Raw genomic sequence first — 7,325 nt, 5'->3', positions numbered from 1 at the left:
TACTGAGAAAAGTCTCAAGAGTTACAAATATTATCTTTCCATGTAGGAATATAAACAGTTCAACTTTAGAAAGTCCTTTATGATTTCTCTTTCCTGTTTACCTTTTCATGCTTCTCTTTATTCTTGTGTTTGAAAGTCAAATTTTCTTTTTCATTCTCATCGTTTCATCAAGAATGATTGAAAGTCCTCTATATCATTAAATGACCATTTCCCTCTTGAAATATTATACTCAGTTTTTCTGGGTAGGTGATTCTTGGTTTTAATCCCAGTTCCTTTGACTTCTGGAATATCATATTCCAAACCCTTTGATCTCTTAATGTAGAAGCTGCCAGATGTTGTGTTATCCTGATTTTATTTCCACAATACTTGAATTATTTCTTTGAAGCTGCTTGTAATATTTTCTCCTTGACCTGGGAATTCTGAAATTTGGCTACAATATTCCTACGAGTTTCTTTTTTTGGGTCTCTTTCAGGCAGTGATTGGTGGATTCTTTCAATATTTATTGTGCCCTCTGGCACAATATCTGGTTCTAGAATATCAGGGCAGTTTTCCTTGATAATTTCATGAAAGATGATGCCTAGGCTCTTTTTTTGATCATGGCTTTCAGGTAGTCCCATAATTTTTAAATTTTCTCTCCTGAATCTATTTTCCAGGTCAGTTGTTTTTCCAATGAGATATTTCACATTATCTTCCATTTTTTCATTCTTTTGGTTTTGTTTTATAATTTCTTGGTTTCTCATGAAGTTATTAGCTTCCATCTGTTCCATTCTAATTTTTAAATAACTAAGTTTTTCAGTGAGCTTTAGAACCTCCTTTTCCACTTGGCTAATTCTGCTTTTTAAAGCATTCATGTCCTCATTGACTTTTTTGACCTCTTTTGCCAATTGAGTTAGCTTATATTTAAAAGTGTTATTTTCTTCAGCATTTTTCTGGGTCTCCTTTAGCAGGCTGTTGACTTGTTTTTCATGATTTTCTCTCTTCCAAATTTTTCTTCCACCTCTCTTACTTGATTTTCAAAATCCTTTTTGAGCTCTTCCATGGCCTGAGACCATTGCATATTTATTTTGGAGGCCTCTGATGGTAAGCATTGTTCTTCCTCATCTGAAAGCATGGAAGAAAATACCTGTTCACCAAGAAAGTAACCTTCTATAGATTTATTTTTTCCCCTTTTTGGGGCATTTTCCTAGCCAGTTATTTGATTTTTGAGTCCTTGGTCAAGAGGAGGGTATATTCTGGGACCTGTAAGTTCTCAGTTCCTCCAAGGTGGCACAATCAAGGTTAGAGAGTAAACTCCTCTCCTGGCCTGCACACTGGTCTGGGAACAACCAAAAGCTTTTCTGCCCAGAATCTGTGAGTAGTAGAATTCCCTCTCCACAACAGTCTCTAGCTCGGCCATGCCAGGCCTCCTCCTCACTCCCAGATCAGGCTCATTGCTGAAATTCAAATTAGCTAGTCATTTCCCCCAGGGGCTTTAGGTGGAGGGCAGTGCTAGCACTCAGGGTTGAGATCCAGATCAATTGCTCAATTCTCCCAGGGGGTTTAGGGGGAGGGCTTCACAAATGGATGCTGCTGCCTGGGGCTGGGGCTTGTGGAGGACCCTACTCCCTTTTGGCCCAATTGGAAAAGTTCTCTCCCTGACCTTTGAAGTTGTTTTTGGCACCTGTGGGTTGAACCATCTGAGAATCTCCGCTGTTGATGGAGATTCTGCCCCTAAGGCTTATTCCAGTCCTGTTCCTCCCAGTGCTGCATGCCCAAGGCTCAGCTGCTCTCCACTCCATGCCATATGCAACATAGTTTTCTCTTCAGTCTTCCAGGTTACCTTGGGCTGGAAATCTTTTTCACTCTGTTGTTCTGTGGCTTCTGCTGCTCTAGAATTTGTTGAAAGTCATTTTTTCCAGGTATTTTATGGGGTGTGGGAGAAGAGCTAGAGTATGTGCATCTTTCTACTCTGCCATCTTGGCTCTGCCCCCCCCGCCATTCTAATTTTTAAAGAACTATTTTCTTCTGTGAGCTTTTGAACTTCCTTTTCCATTTGACCGATTCTGCTTTTTAAAGCATTTTTCTTCTTATTGGCTTTTTGAACCTCTTTTGACATTTGAGTTAGTCTATTTTTAAAGGTGTTATTTTGTTCAGAATTTTTTGGGTCTCTTTAGCAAGCTATTGACTTGATTTTCATGATTTTCTTGTATCACTCTCATTTCTCTTCCCATTTTTCCTCCACCTCTCATACTTGATTTTCAAAATCCTTTTTGAGCTCTTTCATGACCTGAGACCATTGCATATTTTTTTCAGAGGTTTTAGATGTAGAAGCCATGACTTTGTTGTCTTCCTCTGATGGTATGCTTTGTTATTCCTCATCCAGAAGGATGGAAGAAAATATCTTTTCACCAAGAAAGTAACCTTTTATAGTCTTATTTTTTCCCCCTTTTTTGGTATTTTCCTAACCAGTTACTTGACTTTTGAGTCCTTTTGTCAAGAGCAGGGTATACTCTAGGGACCTGCAAGTTCTCAGTTCCTCCAAGGTGGCACAATCAAGACAGAGGAGTTTACTCCTCTCCTGGCCTGTACTCTGTTGTGTGAGCAACCACAAGCACTCTTTTCTGCCCAGGATCTGTGAGTAGGATTCTGTTTCCACAACCAACACCAGCTCCACTACATCAGGGCTCCTCTTCATCTTAGGACTGCCACTCAGAACTGAGACTCAAATCAACTGATTGATTCCCCCAGGATCTTTAGGCCCAGGGCTCCAAAAGTGGATGCTGCTGCCACTGCCCTGAAGCCAGGGCTGGGGCCAGACTGCACTCCCTTCTTACCCAGCTGACAGAGTTTTCTTACTGACCTTTGAAGCTATCTTTGGCATTTGTGGGTTGAGGAATCTGGGAACCACAGCTGCTACCCATGATTCCATGCCCTGAAGCCTACTCCAGTCCTGTCCATGGGGTGTGGCCAAAGATGGGCTGTGTTCTGCTGTGATAGACCTTTCCTGTCTGCCTTCCAGGCTGTCTTGGGTTGGAAATATCTTTCATTCTGTTGTTTCTGTGGCTTCTGCTGCTCTAGAATTTTTTTTTGTTTTTGTACTTTAGTTTTTATTTTATAATCATAAACTTAACTCTGTTGCCTAGCCAGACTTGTGGAAGGAAAAAGGAAATGAAACCCAAAGAGAATTGCAGCAAGTGACAGCACAAGGATTACAGGTATAATAGCAGATGGCATTTGGGGTTGCTCTCTCCAGCTACAGAGGAATGGTTTGATGGTTAAGACAAAAAACAAAACAGAAATACTTATGAGAGTTGTCCACCTCTTCTTGCTGGTCTTGTCATCCTGAGAACTGAAATGCTCTGTGGCTTCCACAATAGCCTTCTTTCACTTGGCCAAGGATCACATGCTTGTCATCCAACCAATCAGTCTTAGCAGTACAGATGAAAAACTGGAAGCCATTTGTGTTGGGTCTAGCATTTGCCATGGACAAGATACCAGGACCAGTATGCTTCAGGATGAAGTTCTCATCAGCAAATTTCCCCCTATAGATGGACTTGCCGCCAGTGCCATTATGGTGTGTGAAGTCACCACCCTGGCATATGAACCCAGGAATGATTCTGTGGAAGCAGGAGCCCTTGTAACCAAATTCCTTCTCTGTAGTGCTCAGAGCATGGAAGTTTTCTGTTGTCTTTGGAAACTTGTCTGCAAAGAGCTCAAAAGTAATCTGGCTCAGGGCCTTGTTATCAACAGCAATGTTTAAATACATGTTGGAGTTGGCCATGGTCACAGATGCCTGGGCTGGGCACAATGGCAGAGGAAGAGGCAGTGGGGATCAGTGTCTGGCGGATGGAATCCAGACAAGGACTCCTGGTGGCAGCATCTACAAAGTCTAGAATTTGTTTAGAGTCATTTTTTTTTAACAGATATTTTATAGGCTATGGGGGGAGAGCTAGAGCAGGTCCGTCCTTTTACTCCACTATCTTCAGTATGGTCTTCTTTTAACTATGCCTTGATGCCTAGGTCTTGTTGGAACACATTTCTGCATTTGGGTGGGGTTTGGAGCCTTATTGAAAAAGGCTTGGTTAATTTTGAAATTGTGAACTTCCATTCACTTGGATTACACAAGCACTTATTTTTAAAATTTAAATCTATTTTATTTTTTCTAATTACATGTAAAGACAATTTTTGCATTCATTTTTGAAAGATTTTGAGTTCCAAATTTTTCTCCCTCTCTTCTTCCCCTCTCCCACCCAAGTCAGCAAGTAATCTGATACAGGTTATACATCTGCAATCACGTAAAATGTATTTCTACATTAGTTGTGTTTACACAAGCATTAATTGAGAAATACAATGTGCAAGCTCTTGTTACCAAGTCAAAAATGAAAAAAAAATTTCCTTTCCTCAGGCAGCTTAATTTTATAGAACTGCTTAAAAGATTCATCTCAATTTAATATCAATAAATCAAAAAAGCTTTTATTAACTATTTACTGTATGTCAGGCACTCTGCTAAGCACTGAAGATATGAATATAAAATATAAGACAGTCCTTGCCCTTGGGACTTTACATTCTCATAGGAGGGTACAGGGGTATGGTTAGGTACCTAGGGAAGGAGGTTTGGTTTAGGAGGTTACAGATCAATCAACAAGCATTAATCAAGCACTTTCTGTTTGTTGGGCCCTGTGCTAAGTTTTGAGAATATTAATCTAAAAAGCAAGGCCATCCATATCTCCAAGGAGCTAACATTCCAACAGGGGAAGGATGAACAAAGATGAACGTCTGGGCTGGGAAACAGCCATGTCTTTGAAGAACTCAGTCTAATTGGGGGTGGGGAGACAAGATGTCAATAATGGGGTACATCTATAATCACCCTTTATGCTTGGCAGTGGGAATTTAAGTCTCTGGGCCTCATGTCCTAGGGGACATGCAGTGTAAACCTGAGCTCTTGTCTAGGATGAGTGAGAGAGGGTGGGTGTGGGTGAGGGAGCACCCCTACTACACACCAGTTACATAATCCATCTACAGCTATTGCTACCCTGGCTGTAAAGACTGCTTGGAAATGGAAGAAGCACCCACAGACACACTCACATACCACCTGGTCACGGGCATACCCATGCCTTCAAGAATGAACATTTACACATGGGAGCTCATGTGCGAACCCTCCACAAAGCATCCACACACAAAAGACGCATACAGAAACCAATAGACAGATGTCAAGTGCTACAGTGTGCCAAGAACTGGGCAAGCTCTGGGTCTACAAAAAAAGGCAAAATGAATCCCTGCTCTTATGAATATGTACAGGTACAGGCATGTGCACATATATATAGGCCTCCTTTCTCCAAATTCATGTTTTTCCACGTAAGCACATCCTCTCTCCTTCTCTCTCCCTCATAATAGACACATGTACTTCAGAGATGTGAACAAATGGTGCTGTGTACACTTTAGTGGCTGCACTGGAAGATCGGGGGTGGGGATGGGGGGGTATACCTGTTCGGCCAAATGTGCCACGAAAACGTGTTTTTTCCAGCCTGTGAGTCTGTAGGATAATGGAATCTGCCTTTGTGATGAATCTGTGTTATCTCATACTTTGAGTTTGGTTGTAGTTATTAATCATGATGGAAAAGAAAACATCCAAATACATTAATGAAGGCTCAGATCGGAACAGATGTCAGCCTGAGAAGGACTCTCTTTTCTGGGGTGGGAACCTCTTTCTTCTTTCCTTTTTGGGCCTCTTCCTGTTCTCTCTCTTTCTCTCTCTGTCTCTGTCTCTTTCTGTCTCTCTGTCTCCATCTCTGTCTCTCTATGTCTCTGTCTCTGTCTCTCTGTCTCATTTCTGGTTGTCTGTCTCTCTGTTTCTTTGTCTCTGTCTCTATCTCTCTGTCTCATTTATGTCTCTATCTATATCTCTATGTCCATCTATGTCTCTCTGTCTCTCTCTGTTCCTGTCTCTCTCCCCTCTCCTCCCCCTTCTCCTTCCTCAGAGTTTCAGTGTTATATAGTGGAAAGAACTGCTGCATCTGGAGTCACTAGAGTCCAAACTTCTTACTCTTATTAAAGTTAAGGAGCTGCAAGGACATTGGTGGTCATCTAGTCCAAGTTTCTCATCTTCCATAGGAGGAAAGTGAGATCGAGCCAAGTCATCTGATTTACCCAAGGTCATATAGCTAATATGTGTCAGACGTGAGATTTGAACTCAGATTCTCAGACTCCAGAGCCAGTGCTCTTTCCACAGTCCTATGAGATAACAGATAAAGTACTTTGTGGAAACATTAAAAATGGGTTGATTATAAATGTCAGCTCTCCTTTTTTCCTCCTTTGGGACACACCCTCTGTTGAGTGAGTGGGAGATCACCAGCCTCACTTTCTCCTCTGGAACCATCTCTTTATCAGGACAATTGGAGATGGCCCAGCAGTGAGTGGGAGAAATCCTTTCTCCTTGACCACTCCCATTTGTTGGCTCACATTTCCCACATAAAAACAAAGCAATAATCTCTGTACCTGGGGAGATGTTATTGGAGATAATTGGATAATGATCTAAAGGTTCTTTGAAGTCCTTGGAAAACTGGGAAAGTACAGGTCATAAAGTTATAAAGTTGGATGGTGCAGCGGAGACAGCTCCAAAATCAGAACCAAGATACCTGAGCTTTGAGTCTGAAGTCTTCTCGGAACTTCCTGTGTGACCTTGGGTAAGTCACTTCCTCTGTAACCAGGGATGTGTACTTGGCCCTGTGCTGTTTAACAATTTAATTAATGACTCAGAGAAGGCATAGATGACATGCTCATCAAATTAGCAGATGAGTTAAAACTCAGGGAGCTATCCAACATACTGATAACAGATTAGAGTGATCAAGCTGAATCTAAAGGATGATGTCAAGAACAGAGTTCTGCCTCTAAGCCATCCTAGCTATATGGAGACAGACAAATCACTTAACCTTTTACTCTCTCACTCTCTTAAACTATAAGTTATAGATGCATTACTGCCACATGATAGTGGAGAAGTTTCCCCATGCTGGTCCCTAATGAAAAAAATTTAACATCTTATACTTGGATTCAAGAAATTAATTTCCCATCTTTGCCATGGGGTGGTTATGATTAGACAGTAGTTTGTCTGAAAAAGATCTGGTGGGCTTAGTGGACTTCAAACTCAAGATGAGTCACAAGTGTGATGGGAGCCAGCAAAGGTAATTTAATATGAGGCTGCATGGAGGACCAAGGGAATGTAGGTCCTATTACATTCTACCTGGTCAGACTACATGTGTGGTATTGGGTTCCATTCTGGGTATCACATTTTAGGGAGGGTGTTAATGAGATTGTGAGTATTCAGAGGAGGACAATCAGAAGAGTAAAGG

General features: G+C 41.5%; 1 pseudogene; it reads right to left on the bottom strand.

Moving 5' to 3' along the window:
- Positions 1–3,297: 3,297 nt before the first annotated feature.
- On the bottom strand, positions 3,298–3,760 carry LOC140531547 (peptidyl-prolyl cis-trans isomerase A pseudogene; annotated as a pseudogene).
- Positions 3,761–7,325: the final 3,565 nt, after the last annotated feature.

The sequence above is a fragment of the Notamacropus eugenii genome, chromosome 3 (genome assembly GCF_028372415.1).
Source record: "Notamacropus eugenii isolate mMacEug1 chromosome 3, mMacEug1.pri_v2, whole genome shotgun sequence".
Classification (NCBI taxonomy): domain Eukaryota; kingdom Metazoa; phylum Chordata; class Mammalia; order Diprotodontia; family Macropodidae; genus Notamacropus; species Notamacropus eugenii.
Note: the sequence above shows the minus strand (reverse complement) of the source record. Positions and strands in the feature narration are given on the sequence as shown.